The following is a 19,790-nucleotide window of genomic DNA, read 5'->3' as shown; positions in this document are numbered from 1 at the left end:
ATTTGTAAGATGAGGGAAGTGCTCTGCAGAGTGGTTCAACTCAACGCGATTTGGAAATCATTTTGGTTTGCATAAAGTGCAGAGTATTTAACTTTCTGAAGTATTAGTCTGTCGCTGAGTGCTCAGCACTGTTGAACACTTACTTAGCATCCAAATACTTGTCAATATGCAAATATTTCAAATTATTATGCTTGTGTATGTTTTAAATTCCTAATACAGCAATGGTTACTGTACTGCATCAGTTTTAGAAAAACTTAAGCTACTGACATACTTTTTAAATGTTGTTTTGTGTACTGCTTTTGTCCTTTTTATTTGCAATTCTATGCTTTTCTTTATGGTAGCATTTAATAAAAACTGAAGCTAGTTAAGCTAGTTGAAGTGCCTGGCTTTTTCAGCATTTTATTCTGCTACGTGGCTTCATCAAATTGGATGCTTTTACTCATATGTTCAAAATTCTACAGGTAGATAGAATGCAAGACTAGACTGAGTTTTCTGTACATTGTCTAGTTTCTTTGGCTTGATAGCAAAAACATGCATTTGTTTATTTACATCTATTCAGACTTAGCATGCTAAGAACCGCTGAAGACTAAGTCTCTATGTAATTTATTTTCAGTGTGCAGTGTAAACTGCTGTGCTGTATATACATTTTATATTTATGTCAGAAAAGGGTTTCAGAGGGGTACTTTAAAACCACCTTTTCGGCTCTAAATAGCTATTGTGTACATATGGTAAGGTACTGCTGCTTAACAATTAGTAACTGCTTTGATGAAACTAAATTACATGTTTAAGTTCCCATCAGGAAGTCGCTTCACATATCTGTATTAATGTATTCAAGGCTCGAGAAGGAAAGTTAATTTTCCAGCTTAAATATTTAATTCAAGCTTAAAATTTAGTCTGTAATTAGAGCTCCCAAATGGCAGGAACATGGAGTATTTGTCCATTTTAATTAGATTGTTGTTTACCTATTAATTATATATCATATCTTGTCATATAGTTTTGATGGTAACAGATGGTGCTAGGAGTTAGTAAGGGTTTGAACAAAATAAGATTTCACATGATTTATTAAGTTGCACTTTATTAGTGAGTGGTCTGCTTTCGTCAGGTTATTCTGAGGAATAAGAAGTTTGAAACATTTCACTAATTTTGGTGATTATTCTTTATGTGTCCTATTAAAATACTGAACATCTCCAAAAAGTGCGTTCTTTCTGTTTAGAGGAAGATTTAATACCACTTGTATTTTGCAGAAGTTATAGCCTGTTAGACTCGTCGCATGATAGTAAGATTAAATACTAAGATTAAATCTCTTTTTTTCTTCTCTAAACGCTCTGCATAAGACTTTTCCAAAGAGATGTTTCTATTATCTGCAGGGATTTCTGTCTGGAGATGTTAGAGCTGTAAGACCTGACTTGCAAAAATGTTACCTTTTGCACAAAAACTGTGATTCATTTTCAAACAAGTTTCATTGGGTTGATAAAAACAGCATATCCTTTTGTTGAATGGTGCTTTCAAAATGTGCATGCATACATATGAGTGCATCCACATCCCTGCTGTACCCACTGAGCATTTAAATGTAAAAGGTTATTGAGATTTTTTTCAGAGTTCTCTAGTTCTAAAGGTATGGTGCCATGTACCTTGACGCCAGTATATGAATGTTTTTCCAATTCTTTATCAATATCTGCTGTAAACACATTTCCTTTGTCACAAACCCATTTGTACCAATCTAGGTTAGATTAGTTAGTCCTCTATGCAGTATGTCTGTTAGTCTGCCTTACGACAGTAAAAACAATTAATGCAGGGTAGCCCACACTTTAAGCCATGCGCACATAGACATAGATTGTATGGTACCTACCCAGTGATATTCTGGGTTTTTCATTTAGATACTCATTTCTAAGACCTGGGACAGAGAAAAAGAAAAATAATAATAAAGGAGAGAAAAGGTCGGAAAGTTTTCTAAGAAAAATCTCCTTGTGAAAAATTTTGGAGTTGATACAGGGAAAATGTGAAGAATTTAAGTAGTTAACAAGATTGTATAGTACAGGTTGAAGTATGTTGGTTTTGGGGGAAAAAATAAAATAGGATTAGTAGAAGATGGTTGGAGATGTTCCACGAACTGTGTTGGTAAATGAGCAGTGGCTCTCTCTGAATGTATTTTGCGCAGGGAAACTATCAGTAGTGGAATTTAGTGATGTGTTATTTGTTTGTGATTTAGCAGAAATATGGGAATACTTGAGCTTTTAAATTTACCTTATTGCTAATTTAAAATATTCTTCTTTTGGTTCCTAGAGGGAAAAGAACAGAGACAAATTTAAGTCCGGGTCAGTCCAGAAGCTCTGTTATAAAGCTGAATACATAAATCTTCTTGTTGGCCTGTCTTTCTGTTTTCAGTTGTTGCTTTCATGGGACCTTGATACTTCAGTCCCTTTGGGGTATATAGCATACTTGAATAAATGAAGATCCTTTTCCTGTAGTCCATAATTACATTATTCTGTCTTCCTTCCTCATTCCAAACAAACAAACAAACAAAAAAACACCTAAATAAATAAAAATAAAAATAAAAAACCCATGCATAATCATCGTAATTGTACCTGTCTTTTGACATTTACCATTTCTTTGACTCCATGGTCAGAGTCAGACTTTTGCTGGTGAAAAGTAAGCAGATGGCCATGGTACACACACTGATTTCAAGGCTTGCTTCAGTGGGCGACTCGACAAACAGGAGATCTACAAAACTGCCTCCTTGTTCTGGCACTCACTTGATCCACACACCAGCAGCAACAGATGCCTGATGCTGACACGAGCTCATTTTTCTCCGCATAACTTTGGTCACATACTCCTAGTTGGTTTCACTGTGACCTCTCTTGTTTCATAATTGTCCCTATCAGCGTGGTTGCTACCTTAAAACATATTGATAAATGTGTCTGTATTCAAATCAGCCGGAGGTGGGGTGAGTAGGGGGAGGTGTTTGGGAGTGTGTATGCATCTTGGATGTGTTCCCAAGCCTAGGATCATTTCATCACCACCTACATCTAAAAAGAACCACTATGCTGAAATTGTGCAGTTTGATTAGCTAGGAAAAGCTAAGTGACTTGGCCTATTGCCTCTTCTATGTGTGAAAAGATTACCTTCTGAAAATGTGACCCTGTGTCCTCTCTAGCTCAGATACTGGGTTTTTCCTAGTGATTTGTAGAACTGTGTTAATAACAGTGAACTACATTCGATTGTTGATGGCTGAAATATAAGTGAATACAAAAACATTATAACAAGATAGTACTAGTAAAAATATTCCACTTGCTGAGTTTGCACCATCAGAATTTATTTATACATCTTATGCAAAAATACAGGGTTAATTTTTTTATTCCTTTGACCCTGTGTATCAAATGTGATAAGATATGCTATCCTGCAGCTAAAAGCAGATGGAAAAATAAATTGAAGAGCAGCATTTAACTGCAGTCTTATCCTAGTTCATATAAAAATATTACAAAAATAAAACAGAGACATAACTGGGTCATTGAAACGTGTTTAAGAAAGGCTGCTTACGCAACAAAATTGCCCCTTTTTAAAAGACTGTGGTTCATAAAATTCCTTTTTTTTAAAAAAAAAAAAAAAAAAAAAAAAAAGGATTTTGGAATTTTGTAGCAGGATTTTTTTTTAATTTTTTATTTTTTTTAATAATTTTAACATTCTTTGAAGTCTGTCTTTCATTGAGAAGTTGTGTTTGTTTGTTTTGAAATGTGGCAAAAGTAGCATGTTTGCATTAAGGCTTTATCATGGCCATTTGAGAGTTTTGAATCATCACTTCCAATTTACTTCAGTGCCTAGCAGGGCTTTTGCTTTACTTTTTCCCTTCCTTTGTAATATCGGTGCTGTTTATAGCTTTCAAAAAAATTTTCATTTTTTTTCCTGTTTGACTTTATAAATAGATTTTGAAGGGTAAGATGCAGAACTGACAGTTTCTGTAAATATGTTGATGTGGTTTCTTTGATAGTGAATGCAGTCAGTAGTGACATACTGTATTTTCTCAGGTCTTGACCATTTTATCAGATTTGCATCAGGTATCAGACAAAAGAGCATGGAGCCCTCCCCGTGAATGCACCTGTTTCTCTCCTTGATTGTTAAAGCAATTTCAGCCTCTAATTTTAGTCTGTAAAGTTTCATTTGATTTAGATATCTTAAAGCAATGTAAATAAGGCACTGTGAATAACTCTGGGAGCTGGAATGGGTACACCAGGTCATCACGTAATAGCATCAGAGGGAGACAGGAGGAATGGGATTTTCTTAGGGAAAGGACTGCAAGGAAGAAATCAAGGTTTATAGTGGATGAATAATGAAATAGCATTCATCAAATAAGCAGCCTTTTTTGGTGCATGTATTAGAACAGACCTAGTTGATTTTAAGGCTGTGTGGGAGAAATGGCTCAAATTAAACTAGTTATGTTGCAGAATGTAATGCTGTTACTTTTGATTTCATAAAAGACACTGCTTTCTCTCTCTTGCTTATCAGTGTACATACTATCCACACCATCCTGTGACAATGATTGGGTGATTTGTGCAAAGTGAATGTTAAAATACAAAAATGAAGAAATAATCTGCTGCCAAAGCATAGTTTTTCTGGACAGTTGGCAGTTCTGGAAGAAAACAGCGTCTTCTGAATATACGTGTCTTACTATAATTCTCTAAGGGAATACGAAAAGCATATGATAAAGCATTAATACCTGCTGTCAGATTGTCTACGAAAAAAAGGCCCAGTTGTTGAAAGAGTAAGTAGCATACGAGGAAAGAAGCGTGTAAGAAAGAGAGAAAGAGACTGATTTCTATCTCTGATTCTGTATTTCAAATTTAGCTGTTCCTGATGCAGTTAAAGTCGGCATCTCTATAAATGATAGTGATTCTTTTTTTATCTTTTTTTCCACATCATACTAATATTGAACTGCAGTGGAGAGTATCTTTAGCAGAAAAGTACTGTACTTTTTACAGTAGCTAGTTATCAGGAGAAAGAACTGAGTGAATTGAATGTTTCCATTAGCACTTCAGTTGCAGGAACTCTTTTTGTGAGTAGAAACTTTGGGAAGTTTGGGACTGTCATTAGAAGGGCAGAAATTCTAGTTAAAATTAACTCAGACGAGCCACAGTGATGAGAGATAAAAAGGAGGGAATTTGTTTCTGACAGCAGTGGTGGCTTATCTCAGATTAGTCTATGCAAAACTATAACTTGAAGAATTGATGGTGGTCCTCCCTAAAAGAGAAACATTATTGTTTAAACTAAGTAATATTTGTTTTGGTGGTTATACAGTGTTTTTAAGACAAAAAGCACATGCTTTTCTTTATTCTGAGTCTATCAGGACTAAACTCTTCAGATTCTTTCAGGAGTATGCGCAAAACATTGGGGTAAAGTTATAGGTTGAATACAAGCTGGAGTCAACAGTAATAATACTTCATTTTGTATCCTTCTCTAAATAATATGCGTTGTTGTAACAGAGCTCATTTTGACAGGCATTTTTATGCTTATATTGTGCAGAGAAGGGAAGGTCTGAAGGGGACGCTGCTTCCTATCCTCACTACATTCTTCCAAGATGCACTGACAGGGTCAGGAAAGGAAGCTTGTACCTCTGCTTTTTTGTGATCTTCCTGGTGTATAGAGGATTTACTGTCATCCTGATACCTTGGTAAAAGGCACAGCAGTGTGGGGCAACAGTGTACCAGCTCTATCCTTCCCCCGTACATCCAACAAATTTGAATCTGAGGCATCTTACACCACAGTACTCTGATATTGCAAGTATATAAAATTATTGTGTGATCTTACAGACCATATGTGCTGCAAAAGATAGCCATACTGGCATGAGTTAAGGCTGTAAAAAGAACCTTTTCTCTGAATTATCTGATTTAGGTTAGACCCCGTGCATTGTTTTACTTGTACAGTTATTTTTTTTGTTTTTATGCCCTTTTTTGATCACTGTTCTGTATTTAAACTCCTTCAAATGTGCAAAGATTAAATGTTTAATAAAAATTGCTTGTTGTTTTCAACATCTGTGTTCAGAGAACAATGGCCCACTGGAGTGCAGAAAGCTTGTAAAGTTTTCAAATGTATTGAGAATGACAGAAAGTTCAGTGAAGAGTTTGCTTTCCTCATTACAGAACTACTTCTGTGGCTGCGATTACACTAAGAGCATCTTTAATTGCTTTAAAATCTGAATGCATGATAAGAATGGATTAATTTGATTTTTCTGTTACTACAAGTAGCAGATGGTTTATGTCTTAGGAATGCTCATGTTGTAAAATGAGATCCCCAGCTCATTCGTGATTGGTCACTGTTAATGAAGCATGCTGTGCTGATTATTGATTTAGAAAATGAGGATGACATGAGTATTGTGTGTGTTGCTGTAATAAATTAAAGAGGAGTATTTTAATAGCCAGCAGACATACACCTTAAATAACATGAAATATTTGATTTTCTATTCAGGTGGTCTCTGCCCTGTCAAACTAATTTTATTGTTTATTAAAAAGATGTACTTTTATAGTTTCAGCTAACAAGCAGATGGTCGTCTTTACTTATTTCTGTTTTGTATTGCTGTATGACCGATCAGATGCATGATAGGAACCCAAATTAGCTTGTTGTTTGCAAAGCAATGGTGTAGCCACGGGAGGAAGTCTTTTGTAGGTATTGCTCGTGTGTGTGCATGTGTGTAAGTGTGCATACATGTGTGTGTTTGGGCATGTCTGTTTTGTTTCCTATCGTGTTTAATCAGTATTTGTTACTGTAGGAAAGGTAGTTAAATGTGCTAAGTGCATTCAGATTTATTTCAGTTTCATTTCTCTTTTTCACCTTCAGAAACTTTTAAACAAGATAAAAGGGGAAAGTATTTTCAAATCTCTTATTTATTCAGAATCACATAAACAACATCATACTTTAATGTTTATTTAATCTTCTTACAGAGAACATAAACAAGAATTTCTATGTTAAAAATCGCTCATATTTTACTCTGTGATTTGTAAACTGAGTGTGTTATAAACAACTGTGGATTGAGGTATTAATCAAGATTCAGTACTGCATATGTGACCTCTACAGCAAATCATAATGTTTTAATGTATGTTATGTAGTTTGCATTATAGTCATTTCTTAAGAGTTACTATCTCCCCGTATCTGCTTGTAGAAGGATGGAGACAATAATTCTGGTATGGTACAGTATTGTGCTGCACATGTATATATATACATACATATATATATACATATACATATATATATATATATGTCTATATTCAGAAAAACACATTAATATAATTAGTTTCCTCTTCATTCAAATCTTAGAAGTATCCATATAGAACGTGCTTGTAGCTGATGAAAACATTCTCTTGATCCCCATCCTCACCCCTTTGCTGCTCCAGCACATTCCAGAAACTCCCCCAGGGAGCACTGTTAGTTGACATGACCAAGAAACTCACCTTTAGTGCCAAAACTGTGATCATTCCGTAATTACATGCTTTTCTACAGATAAGATTGCTTTAGACTTAGAGGTGAATAACAACTGTTGCTTTCAGCAGCTTTCAAACCAAAAAATGCAGTGTCAGGAGCCATCAACCTCAGGTGTCCAACTGAATGAATTTTGTCCTGAGGATCTGGAGGAACACTGGGGGAAAGACGTTATTCATTCAGCCCTCATATGTGTCACCCCACTCCATGCTGTGTGTGGAAGTGGAGAAGACCTGTGTAAACTGTGAGAACAAGTACTTAATGGGGAAAGTCAGCAGCAAAGGGTTACAGAGATGGTGAAAACACTGTGTCTTTGCTGCTCTTGTTTTCAAGCTTGTTGTAAAGATCTCAATTTTGGAAGAATGTAGCTATGTTCATATTATAGCAGAAAGTGTTCACGTACTGAAGTCCAGAATTCCCAGATGAATTAGAGAAGTAGAAGAGATTAATTTGATGATGTTAATGGTTTTGAAAAGCAAATAATTCAAAGGAAACATGGATTATAGTGTTTTTTTTTAAGTGTCTATTTATTTTTTGAATGGTTAGCAAGGTAGGTTGGATTCTTTGTGTTAGTTTTGAATCTTTTCTGTTAACTACCCTTAAGCATTTTCTGACTGAATGTGGCTGTCTGAAATCCATCCCTTAAAAAGTCCTCTGAGCAGCTTTCAACCAATTAGTCTGGAAAACAGCTAGATGGAGAGTACTCACTAAATAAGAGATTTTACGTGCCCTGACTCACCTGACCTCATCACATATTAGCTGCCAGAGTAATATGTTATGCCATGCTAACATGGTGGTATTCCTGCTTCCTGACAGTTCATTTTTCTTTTCCAGCTGCTTCAATGAAACATCCCTGTCTTTACCTCTAAAGCTGCTGCACCTTTCACCTGCCGCTGTCAGAAAGCTGCATTCTGGTTCTGGAGTTTATTGTGGTATGTGAGTTCATCTTACTTTCCCACTGGTTCATGCAGACCTTGTTTGGAAAATGTCCTCTTCTGGGGACAGATGTGAAATAGCTGGTATGTTTTATCCACTGTTGGCAGCTTCTAGCTATGAATTGCTGTGCTCTGTAAAAATATGAAGCTGCATCCACTTAGTGCTTTTTCCCTCAACTCCAGCATGCTGCTCTTATATTTCTCATTTAGCGTTGTGCTAAAGCAGTAGGTTTGGCTTGCACAATAACAAAAAGAACAAAATTGCCTGTGTAGTAAGTAATTAATTGGATATATTTTTGTGATTTCAAAGTTTTACACTGTAAAAGCTCAAGCAGCTGAAAGACTTTCTGGGATTCACTTGGTGATCACCATGTGATTCACTGGAAATCACATTGCAAAATGTGTGTCTTAACCTGAGCACCAGGAAAATGCTCACGAACTGCATTCTACATTCTCTGCTCCTGCAAAGATCGGCTGGTGCAAGTACATGATCTCTGTGTCTCTGGCTATGCCTTAGTCCCAAAGTGTGACTGCTCTTTTTGTGCAAAATTGCAGCTTAGCAAGGTTGGGAATGTTATGTATGCGACAAGATCTTTCAGTGTAACATGCTCACCGGTTCTCCTTTAAGTGCTGTGTAGCTACATAGGATTTTTTTTCCAAACTTGGTATCAAGAGTAGATCCAAAGAGATACTTACATGCTTATCTCTCTACACTTGTGTTAAAATCAGTGGGAAATTAAAAGCTTAGGATTGAAATACTTAGAATTTGGAACTATCCCAAGATCCTTGTCATTAAAAAGGCAATGGCCTCGTTTTATGCAGATGTCCTAGCACTCAAAGGGTGCATAAATTACTGCATCACTTATCAATTTCTCTTTAATGTATTCCTTTCTTATATCTGGGACACTGTTAATAGAGAAAAAGGATTAAAAAGCATAAAAATAACTTGTATGTAAGTTTCTTTGAGTTGAAATTTTATCAGTCAGCCTGTCAGCTCTAACATATGGGAAACATAGTTTCGCTACTGTGCATAGCAGGGGCTAAAAGTGCTGTTCAGACCATGTGCTCAACTCCTACGGAAGAGGGACTTTGTATCACTTATGCAACCCACTCATAAATTTAAGGGGTGACATCTATGGATTCTGAAGATACGATGACCAAAATATTGATCTTGTTAGAGAAAATGTAAAGTGGGGAGGGCAAAAGGAGATAAAAGAAATCTTCTAGATCAGCGAGGAATTCAGTATAACTTCAATTACTCCATTTCTTAAAAGCCTATTGTATTGCTTTTGTTACATTGAAACAGTAATTGTAGATAATAGGGAATTTTTATGTAGCTTTTCCATATCTTGGGCTAACTTGCAGTAACATATAACATCTTGTATCAATTACTGTAAAGTACTAAAGATCCCTACTGTTTTTGTTTTGTTTTGCTTCCTAAAGCCCCCTGCTGCTGTTGATTACACCTAGATCTGCTACTGATTGGAACTGTTAAAAGGCAAATATAGCATTGGATGGTTTCTGAATCATTTAATTGTAGAACTAATAAGGTGTTTTCACTGGGACCTAATAGAACTGATAATATTAATTACAGTTAATTACATGAACAAAGTATATTCTGTAGTATGCTAGTAGCTATGTAATACATACTGAACTTAGTGCATGTGACCCTTGAAAACTTTCTTAATACAGCAATACTTGCCAGTTAATGTCCAAAATAGGTGCAGAGTTACGTTGGCTTATCTATGTAGGAACCACTTCAATTCTGTGCCCTCCTCCGCTGTCCACTCAAACTCTCAGCTCTGACAAGGCTGAAATGTGATTTATGAATACATACAAGGAAATCCTAAAATGAAGAAGAATGAAAATACGTCATTAGTTATGAATGCTAAGATTTGAGGTGTTGACTTTTCTATAATGTTTTTTATATTTTCTATAATGATTTTTAAATTCCAGCTAGAGATCTTTCAAGGGAAAAAAAAATGGGGAGGGGGGGAATGACTGCCTAGGTAAAGAAAAAAAAATATATAGGAGGGGAGTCTGAAGTGACCTTAGTGCCTCATAAATATTCAGCAAGTTTTGGAACATCCAGGAAATGGAGCCGCAGAGCAACTCTTGCATGGCCATGTGTATCTTAGAGGGCATTATGCACAGTTGAAGGAGTCTACCAATTATGGCTCATGATTAACTCACTGTTTCTTTCTACAGTTTTGCCAGATTTGCTCTCCTTCTCACATACATACAATCCCCTCACGTGGTGCAGAGAAAGTGGCAGCAGGGCCTTCTGAGGGACCAGCTGAATCTTCAGTTTCCAAATTGTTCTGCTGTAGTCAATCTAATCAGCTTGCCTTTTGTCTGCAATCGCGTCATATATTTTTTTTTCCCTCAGTTATCTACATTTTAAAATATAATTTGCATTTTACCCTTTTGTTGGGTAAAATGCTGGGAGGTTTGAAAAGCCATACTAGCAAAAACAAGCATCATGTGTAGCAACGTGTTTTCTTTAGATTTATGCATACGTAATACACATCATAGATTCAGAAGTGAGGCTGGAGGGAGTAGAGCTAATCTCAGTATTGAATAATTAAGATTGTCAATTTACTTAACATTCAAATTTCATGGAATGTGAAGAGTTAAACATTAGTTATTGAATTCATACTCCCTACAAATGTTGGCTTTTAAATCAAGACATCAAGATGCTACCTGCCAGAATAAAGGAACCCGTCATCCACTTTGCACTTCAGTAGACTCTTACTTCCCTTGACCAATAATCCATATTGAATATTTGATTAAAAAAGAGTAGACTAAAATTACACTGCTATATCTAGAAGAGAGAAAAAATAAAATAAAAATCTACTTACCTTAAAAGCAGATAGCTTTCCTTCTGTTTTTCTCTTTTTTCTACCAAGACAAATGTGGTAGTATAATGCTCATTGAATGTACTAACAGCTATCAGGATCTGTTTCTTTTCTTTGGTCTGGTCTGTATTTTTGCAGAGACCATTTCATGGTAGATGAACAGCAGCTGAGAGTTTTGAACCATATATTATAGTTAACAGAGAAAATGAGATCAATTTTTAAAACGAGAAAAAAGACTTGAGAAATTGATTTCTGTAGTTTCCACTGACAGGTAACGTTTTGTCTGTTTATTGTTGGAAAAATGCTTTTCCTAACTACTGTTAAGCAAAATTGTACCTGTTGGTCCCTGAAAAGCTAGCAGTTGCTCTCACAGATTCCTGTAAGAGTCTGCATCTGGAATTTATTTTCAATGGAGTGTGTTTAAATGTAATCTTATTTGCACACATACTGTATTGATGAAGTGCAATGCATTATTAGTACAATTGTTTTGAACTGAGCCGATGAAAAGGAACAATCACAGCTCGTTGCATTTCTTTTTTCTCTTCATCCCCTATAAAGGAGGAAACCAAACCAAAACAAACCTCAATTATTGCATTCCTATTGCACTTTGAAATGTTGGAATTCTTCTGGCTACTGATGCTTGTAGTCCATGAATGTGCTGCAAGGAATGTATAGTGGTGTACTACAATCAATTGGAAGGCACTAGCTTAAACCTCTCAATGCACTTTGAGAAAGCCTATGTAAGGAAGCAATGACAGTTTGTGCTGCTGCAAAGTACTGCAGTATTCTTTACCTTAATCCCTGTCAGCTATCACCTCCATTTTGTTGGCTTGTCATCAGCATCTCTATCAGAGGAAAACTCCAATGCATGTAGCAAGAAACGAAGCGTGTAGGGGAAAAATAGAAAGTCTCTGGACTGGAATAGTCCTTTAACTTATTAACAGACAAGTGTGCATGTCAGAAAAACACACTTGTTTGCTGTGAGTATATGCAATAGCTGATGGGTAAAGAAATGGAAACCTTAATTGCTGCTCGAGTTTAGGTCGCTGTTCATTCATTCATTCATTGCCGGAGCTATAAACTATTCATATGTTGCCACAGCATGTTACTTACACACGACCGAGGGTGAAGGAAGTAAGAGCTAAGATGCTTCATAGACATCGACATCGGGGGGATTAACATGTCTGCTTCATTAATATATATGTGCATACTTTAATGTTGGAGTATTGAAACTGTTTCAAATGAGATTAAAAACTGTATCTCTTAAGGTCTTCTATAGTGCTTAGAAACATTTACATTTTTTGCATCAGTCTTGCCAGTTTCCTCACCATTTTACTTTTTCTGTGCCAGGGGGTAGAAGTGCAGGCACAGTGCTCATCGCTTTCCTGCTGCCTGGCTTTCTGTTGTTTTTCTTTAGCTAGATCTGCTCTCTGTACTTGCTAGCCATCATTAAGCGTATACGAAACTCTGTAGAGTGGCAGGCGTGGATTCTGAGTGACATTTCTGGCAGCACTTTCCTTGTATATGGCACCAGGCCTGATTCTCTGAAATTTTAAGCATGTATGATCCGTATTTGCTTCCGCTGAATCTGTAGGTACTTTGTCCTTTTGGAAAATGTGCTGCTCTGTGCTAAACCTTGGGCAGCTATGAGATGAGAAAGTCCTGGAGATTTAACTAGCTGCCATATGACTTGGTTCTAGAGAGCAGCAGGAGTTTAGTCAGGGCAAAGTCATTGCCACTCCTACTGTGTTAATTACAGACCCAGTAATCGCCCCCTGTGAAACTGGGCTTGGAGATCAGTAGTGAATTGTTCAGTAATGTTTATTGGAGCTCTTTAAAATATATTTGCAATATATAAAACACTTTGATATATAGAAGCTCACATTCTAATAAGATTACATTAAGTATCCTAATAAGATCAAGGCTTGAAATTATGTTTTTCCGGATTTGAGTGATATAAATTAATTTTAGTTTAAACCAGTGTCAGTGTTCTTAGATGTTCGTTGTAAATACTCTGCTTGCAGTTTATGTGGGTCTGCATTTAAATTAAAATAAATAAATAAATAAATAAATAAATAAATAGAAGAATCTCCTATTAATACGAGCAGTATTTTCTCATCTCCTTATTTCAGTATTCTTTAGCTACAGATTATCAAGGCAACACTGTGATTATTAAACCCAACCATATAGAGAACAACAGTGGCTGAACACTGAACTCTGTTGGAACTAGCCTATCATTTCTCATTTAAGTCAAGCCAATCATACATGTAGGTCACTCCAAAAGTAATTCCTCCTATTTATTTCCAAGGAAACTGCAATAGATACAAAGAGCACTATAAAACTCTGTAGTAGAACAAATTCTTACCTACAAAGAAATACTTTTCAATTTAGACATCACCGTTAGCGATGCATTTTCACCACTGTTGGACAAGAGCCTGCTTTTGCTGTAGGTGAACATGACCCACTTTTGCCACTCACTATCCACCACCTAGCTGTGTTCACATCCACTGTTTGGTCTCCACAAATGTTCAGCAAGCATCAGTGGTGTCAGATGGTACCATTTTTTTCTACATGGAGGAATTCAGTGACACCTTTGCTTCATTCACACTCCCGTGTCAGCTTCCATTTTGCCAGACTGTTCCTCAGCTGACATAATGAAATAGGAGACATTATTTTCTGAGCATCCATTGCAAAATGAATTAATTGTTCTCAGTTTAGATCTCTTGAGGAGGCTAATTCATGTCACAAAGCCATTCAATAAAAAAAGTGAATGCTCTTCAGAAAGACCTTACAAGTACTTGCAAATCTAAAATATGCATATAATATGCAATATAAACTATGCAATATAAACTATCAGAACAGACAAAACTAATTGTTTGTTATGGTAACAGACTGACCAGGGTGAAATATTGGATTAGTTCAAAAGGAAATTACCACAATAGTATAATCCTGCTGTGAAATATGTTAATTTTATCCGTTCTACATTTTCTTTTGTTACTAATTCTGATTTCTCTGTGAAGTGTTACACAATAATGTGAATCTAACTGTAGTTTTTAACACTGATAGTGATAATGATAAAATTTGATACTCAAAGTCAGGAAAAAGTCTTGGCTAATTTCAACATTATCACATTTCTCTTCTTTGAGGTCTGGATGGATATACCCTTGGGACTTAGATAAATTGTCCACCAGGTGGGCAACTGGGCAAAGATGCTAGCTGGTTTATGCCTACATATGTACGTAAATTATGTGGTTATAATCACTCTTCAAGGTACACCACCTGCTGTATCAGATTGTTATGTAAGATGTTATTCAGGAACAGTAAATATTCCTTGAGTTTATGATGATGATATTATTTTTAGTATGCTAGCATTCAGTTTTGGACTTTGGTTATTCTGGTGATTCACTCATTATTTATCTGATAAACACTGGTTTCCTTCAAGGTCTCTATCAGATCAAATTATTGAATTATTAAATACTGTGTTAATTTCTTGTCTAGATATTTGATGTTGCACTTAAAGTGCAGAATACTTGGGAAGTGTGGGTCCTACCCTTCCAATTAAGAAGCGGTCTTCACACCAGCACTCACAACTTGGGCTAGTTTTGTTTGTTTTATTGTTTGTATAAAACATAAGGCTCTTGGGGAAGTTAATATTGTAGAATTGAGTAGCCATCTTTATTTCTTGATGATCTTTTAGTTCTCCTGGGAGAAATGTATCTCCTGTTACTTTAGTTTACTGAACCTGAAAAACAGTTCAAGTGCAGAATACAAAGAGCATAACAACTTTAGAGAAGATCTATTCCAGTTTTAGGTGCAGGATAATATCTGTGAAGAGTTGGTTCATTCCATTTACCATCAATGACCTAAGATTTTCCTCTGTCCTGTCCAAATACAACTAATTGTGTTTTTAGGGACACCTCAGCATAATCAAAAACAGTGCATTTTGGTAAAGAGTAGTGGATACTGTGTAAAAGTGGTTTTGTACTTGAATTCCTGTAGAGTTTCAGGCATGGATCTTGTCAAATTCTTTGCTTCTTTATTAAAGACTTTATCTTGAGCTATGGAGCAAGAATAGTAATGACCTTCAAATTCAGTTTTCCAGTACTGAGTTTACACTGTAAGTTAGAAAATCCAGTTCAACTTCTTGAACCCACCTGCCTCATTCTCAAGTAAGCAATCTATTGTAATATTTTTGTGAATTTGTTATGTCTTTTTCTTTTGGAAATTGTTTCTCTTACAGTGTGTAAGAAATAGTTTAATTCATACTTTTTCATTATAACGGACTAAGAGTGTTAGCAGTCTTGTCTCTATAAACATATTTAAAATTTCAGGGAGAGTTTAAATATTTATGAAAATATAAAAGGTAACTTAAAGATAATATGTTTGTCTTGGAAACTTGTGGCCAGAACTTATCTGCACACAAATTACTTTTGGGAAAAGAGAGGAGCATACTTACAGTCAGTTTTAATATTTTTAATGGTTTTCACTTTGTACTTTGTAGATTGTATAAAGCCTTCAAATATTAATATATATTCAAGATTAGGGATTTATAGGCTTCTTTTGTTACCATACATTGCTTGTCCGTGAAATTTTCATGGTCTTCTGCTTTTTTTTACCATAGTTATTGTACAATAGAGAGAGAGCTGATGCTGCTACTAACTCTTCGCTGCATTAACAAGTGAAACTCTTAGCCCAAAGATAGCAAAAACCATTCAATTCTTCAAAAAATAGCCTGCAAGTAGAAATCATATATGCTGCAGAAAGAGAACACCTTTTTTTGCTAGGGGTTTCAGTTTCATAGTTATTGCTCTTCTGATACGGGAAGCATGCTGACTTCAAGTATTTGTCCTTGTCATATATATTTATTTTTCTGAGATTGTTAACTTCCTTTGAAAGCTCAATATTTCACATAGATACAGATATCTAGTTACAGATAGTCTATCTGAAGAAGTAATAGCAGTGAACTTATTTAATCATTGCATAGTTTTGTGGGAAAATGTTTTTAAAGAATCTCTCTGCATTATTTACATCATTTAACTGTTGACGTGGCATTTATGTAAAGAAAGAATGTAAAAGAATCAGTTACTCCTGTTTTCAGAAGCGCACTGGACAAGACTCAACTGTATTCCCCTATTCTATTGTGAGACTTCGTGATTTTGCACTGACACTCTTGAACAGCCTAATCCTTACTCTAGCCTTTTTTATCTCACTGTGCAATACAGGTCATTACGAACTGAGACATTTCATGTCAGAAAGCCACCAGTAGAAAAGGAAGATATTCTTGAAATTTGTGTTACCTTACTTTGTGTATTTGGACCATTTCTTTGATGCTTATAAATCAATGTTAGTTATTCTAAGACAGTGCTTCTTCTTTTAAACACAGACAAATATTTCCCAAAGTACATACTTAATAGATGTCCTGTATAGCAAATATTCAAAGGTTTAAAGGAGTAGCTGTAGCAATTGCAGGAGAATTGTATAAATTACCATCTCTTTTGATTTTTTTCCTCCTCTCTGTACATCTCTTACTATAATTAGCCAGCATTTAACAGCAAATGTTTGCTTTGGTTAAATTATTCAGAACATTTATTTTACTTGTCAAAGGTTAGATCAGGTTGTTGTTTGAACTGGTAATTAAATGCAGCCTAATACATGGTCGTATTTATATGCGCTATCAGCCCTGTTTCCTCCTTACTCTGTATAATTTTATAATAGTAAAGGCTGACATTTAGACATAAAACTCAAATTCTGTTTTCTTGTAAAGGGAGCTGAGATCTTACTTCTATGTCGCATACATCTGTATGCTCAAGAAAATTGAGATTAGGGTTGTTTGAATTGTCACAGCTATGGATTTCCTTTTTGTAAAATTAACGTTCCTCCATGTTGCTTTGTGAAGGCCTTTCATATATTTTAATTTGTTTATTTCAGAAAGTCATTACGCAGCATCCGGAATGTATTAATTATTTTTCAGAGATGAAGATAAGGTGGATGAGTGCAGAACTGTGCTTTGCTAGGAATCCAGGGGTCCACAAGTACAATCAGAGGGCTGAAGCACCTCTCCTGTGAGGACAGGCTGAGGGATCAGGGCTTGTTCAGTCTGGAGAAGAGAATGTTCTGGGGAGATCTCACTGTCCAGTACCTAAATTGGACCTACAGGAAAGCTGTAGAGGAACTCCATTATCAAGGAGATTTAGATCAGATGTTAGAAAGAAGTTCTTTACTCAGAGGTCAAAGAGACACTGGCACAGCTGCCCAGAGAAGCTGTGGATGCCCCATCGCTGGAGGATTTCAGTGCCAGATTGAATGGGCCCTGGGAAGCTCTGTCCTGGTGGATGGCAGCCCTGCCCATGGCAGAGGATTGAAACTAATAGGGCTTTAAGGTCCCTTCCAACCCAAAGCATGCTGTAATTCTAATAGAATACCAAAGTCATGGTAACATAGAGTATATTTAAATTGCTTACCAGAAATATACATGGTGCTACAATGCAGAAGAGTTCTTAAAAGTAATCCTGCTTATTGCCTAACAAACAGAATTAAAATAATTACGAGGTTGAATCAGATGAGCAAACAAAGTCTCAAGGTGAAAACTTCTTGTGAATTGTACATTTACATGAGAGCACTGAGAATACCTATCTATCCTAATAAAATCAATGGGAGTTTTGAAGAGGCCAGAATTTGGTCTGTAGTCTTTCATAACAAGTTCACAAACTATGTTTACCACAGTGAAATTACAGTCTCTTAATTGAATAGTCATTCATATAATGTATTCCTTTGCCTTTTATTTCAGCGATCAATGTTTATTTTGTTAAATTTGAGAAATAAGACTAAATAATAGAGCTCATATGTTTAATATTGTCCAATATATACAAAAGGAAGCCGATTTTTGTCCAGAAATAAGCGCTACAGTGGAAGACTGATTTTTCAGCAATTTATTTTTTACTGCCTTATGTAGATGAGTATTCCTGCCTTTTTCAGTACATTTTTGTTCCAGCTTTCTCTTTGTGAGACTAATGTAGTTATATATATACATTTCAACCTACCTTATTTCTGAGCATTTTTTGAAAATTCCTAGCTATTGTACTTAATGTATTGAAAGTACAGTTTTTAAAGTCTCATAGTTCTGTCAAATCAGAACAACACTGATTCATATCTTGTTAAGAAACAATTCAGACTTCATGGTAGTGAAATTCTAATTTATCCACTGTCATGGTGATCCCCCAGACTATATTATGTGGTTGCAAAAGCTGAGATAGTGTCTACGTCTTTTTTCTTATTTCTATCTTAGAAAGCCAAAATTGACAACTTAGTTCCTACATATGTGATCTCAGAGTAGCTGAATTTATTATATTTTTCACCTTTCCTTCTCATCTCCTAATAAAGCTGGCATAAGCCACCAAGTGCCTCAATATAGAAAGAATAAAGAGTAAAAACAGTTAAAAGTTGAAGAGTATTCTTGATTATAATTATAGCATTCCTTGCATGACACTAAAGAAACTCGATCTATGGTGTTCAATTTGTTGCTCTACAGCTTGTTAAATTTTTATACTTCATGGCTGTGGGAGGTAGCTAAAAACAAGGAAATATACTGTGCTCTTACAGAAATTATTTTGACCTCTAGGCAAAGTACATTTATTTGTGTATATATCGTGTGAACTGTGAGCTCTTTTGATTGATGTAATAGATTGCATATACATATGGCATACAAAGGACCTAGGTTAGGCTAGAGTTCTGGGCTCTTTCATGAGGGACTAGCTAAATATAAATAGAATCAAAATGATTAAACTGACTTTAAGTTGTACAGAAGTGTCATATGGGTGTAAGTTGTGAGACAGAAATGACAGACTGCATGCCTTTAATTAGGAAAACTGGTCCTAAGTTAAATAATTGCTGTCCTAAAATCTCAGAAGTATTTCTATGTCACTTTGCACAGGGACTACATGGAGGTGAAAACCAGTGTAGTTATTTCATATGTCTTTAAGACCATTGATAAAATGAGTGTTCGCTGAAGTATTTTGTGTTTGAACCAAGGAGTTTGGCAAATACATAGTATTTCAATGGCAAAAGTAGGAACCAACCAAAACCAAAACCTTCATTCTTTTCCTGCACGTCTCTCTTGACCATTCTTGCTGGATTTAAATAAATAAATCAACTAAATCTGGCATTTTTTCAGAAAACTTTGTTGAAAATATTGTATTATTTACATATCTGAATGGATAAGGAAAGCCTTACTTCTTTGGGGAGAGAAAGATGAGATGGAGTAGCATAGTGAGGGAGTAGTAGTCTCTTTCTGTATTATTTGAGTTATATTTTATGTTGTGGCTCTTATTTCTGATGAAACTCTGACAAAAGTTAGCAAATACTGTTAAAGTTGCCTAGGTTTCTTGTATTTAGTGCTCCACTTATAAACTGTAGCTGCTAAAACTGAAAGTCATTTACCATTTTCTTTCGCAACATCTAAGCTATCGATACAAATGCAACCACATAGCAAAAAGTACGTCTTTCTAGATTTTTGCATGTGACCAGTTCCTTGTTA

The 19,790-nt window shown here is 35.6% G+C and overlaps 1 protein-coding gene across 4 annotated transcripts in view; it reads left to right on the top strand.

Moving 5' to 3' along the window:
- TBC1D5 (TBC1 domain family member 5) overlaps positions 1 to 19,790 on the top strand; it is a 293,172-nt gene that overhangs the window by 85,807 nt on the left and 187,575 nt on the right. For all 4 annotated transcript variants that reach the window (XM_072328750.1, XM_072328747.1, XM_072328749.1 and 1 more), the window contains exon 3: positions 8,299 to 8,396. The gene's annotated coding sequence lies outside the window, so the exon portion shown is untranslated. The remainder of the gene's footprint in view (positions 1 to 8,298; positions 8,397 to 19,790) is intronic.

This window comes from Excalfactoria chinensis, chromosome 2 (genome assembly GCF_039878825.1).
Source record: "Excalfactoria chinensis isolate bCotChi1 chromosome 2, bCotChi1.hap2, whole genome shotgun sequence".
Classification (NCBI taxonomy): domain Eukaryota; kingdom Metazoa; phylum Chordata; class Aves; order Galliformes; family Phasianidae; genus Excalfactoria; species Excalfactoria chinensis.
Note: the sequence above shows the minus strand (reverse complement) of the source record. Positions and strands in the feature narration are given on the sequence as shown.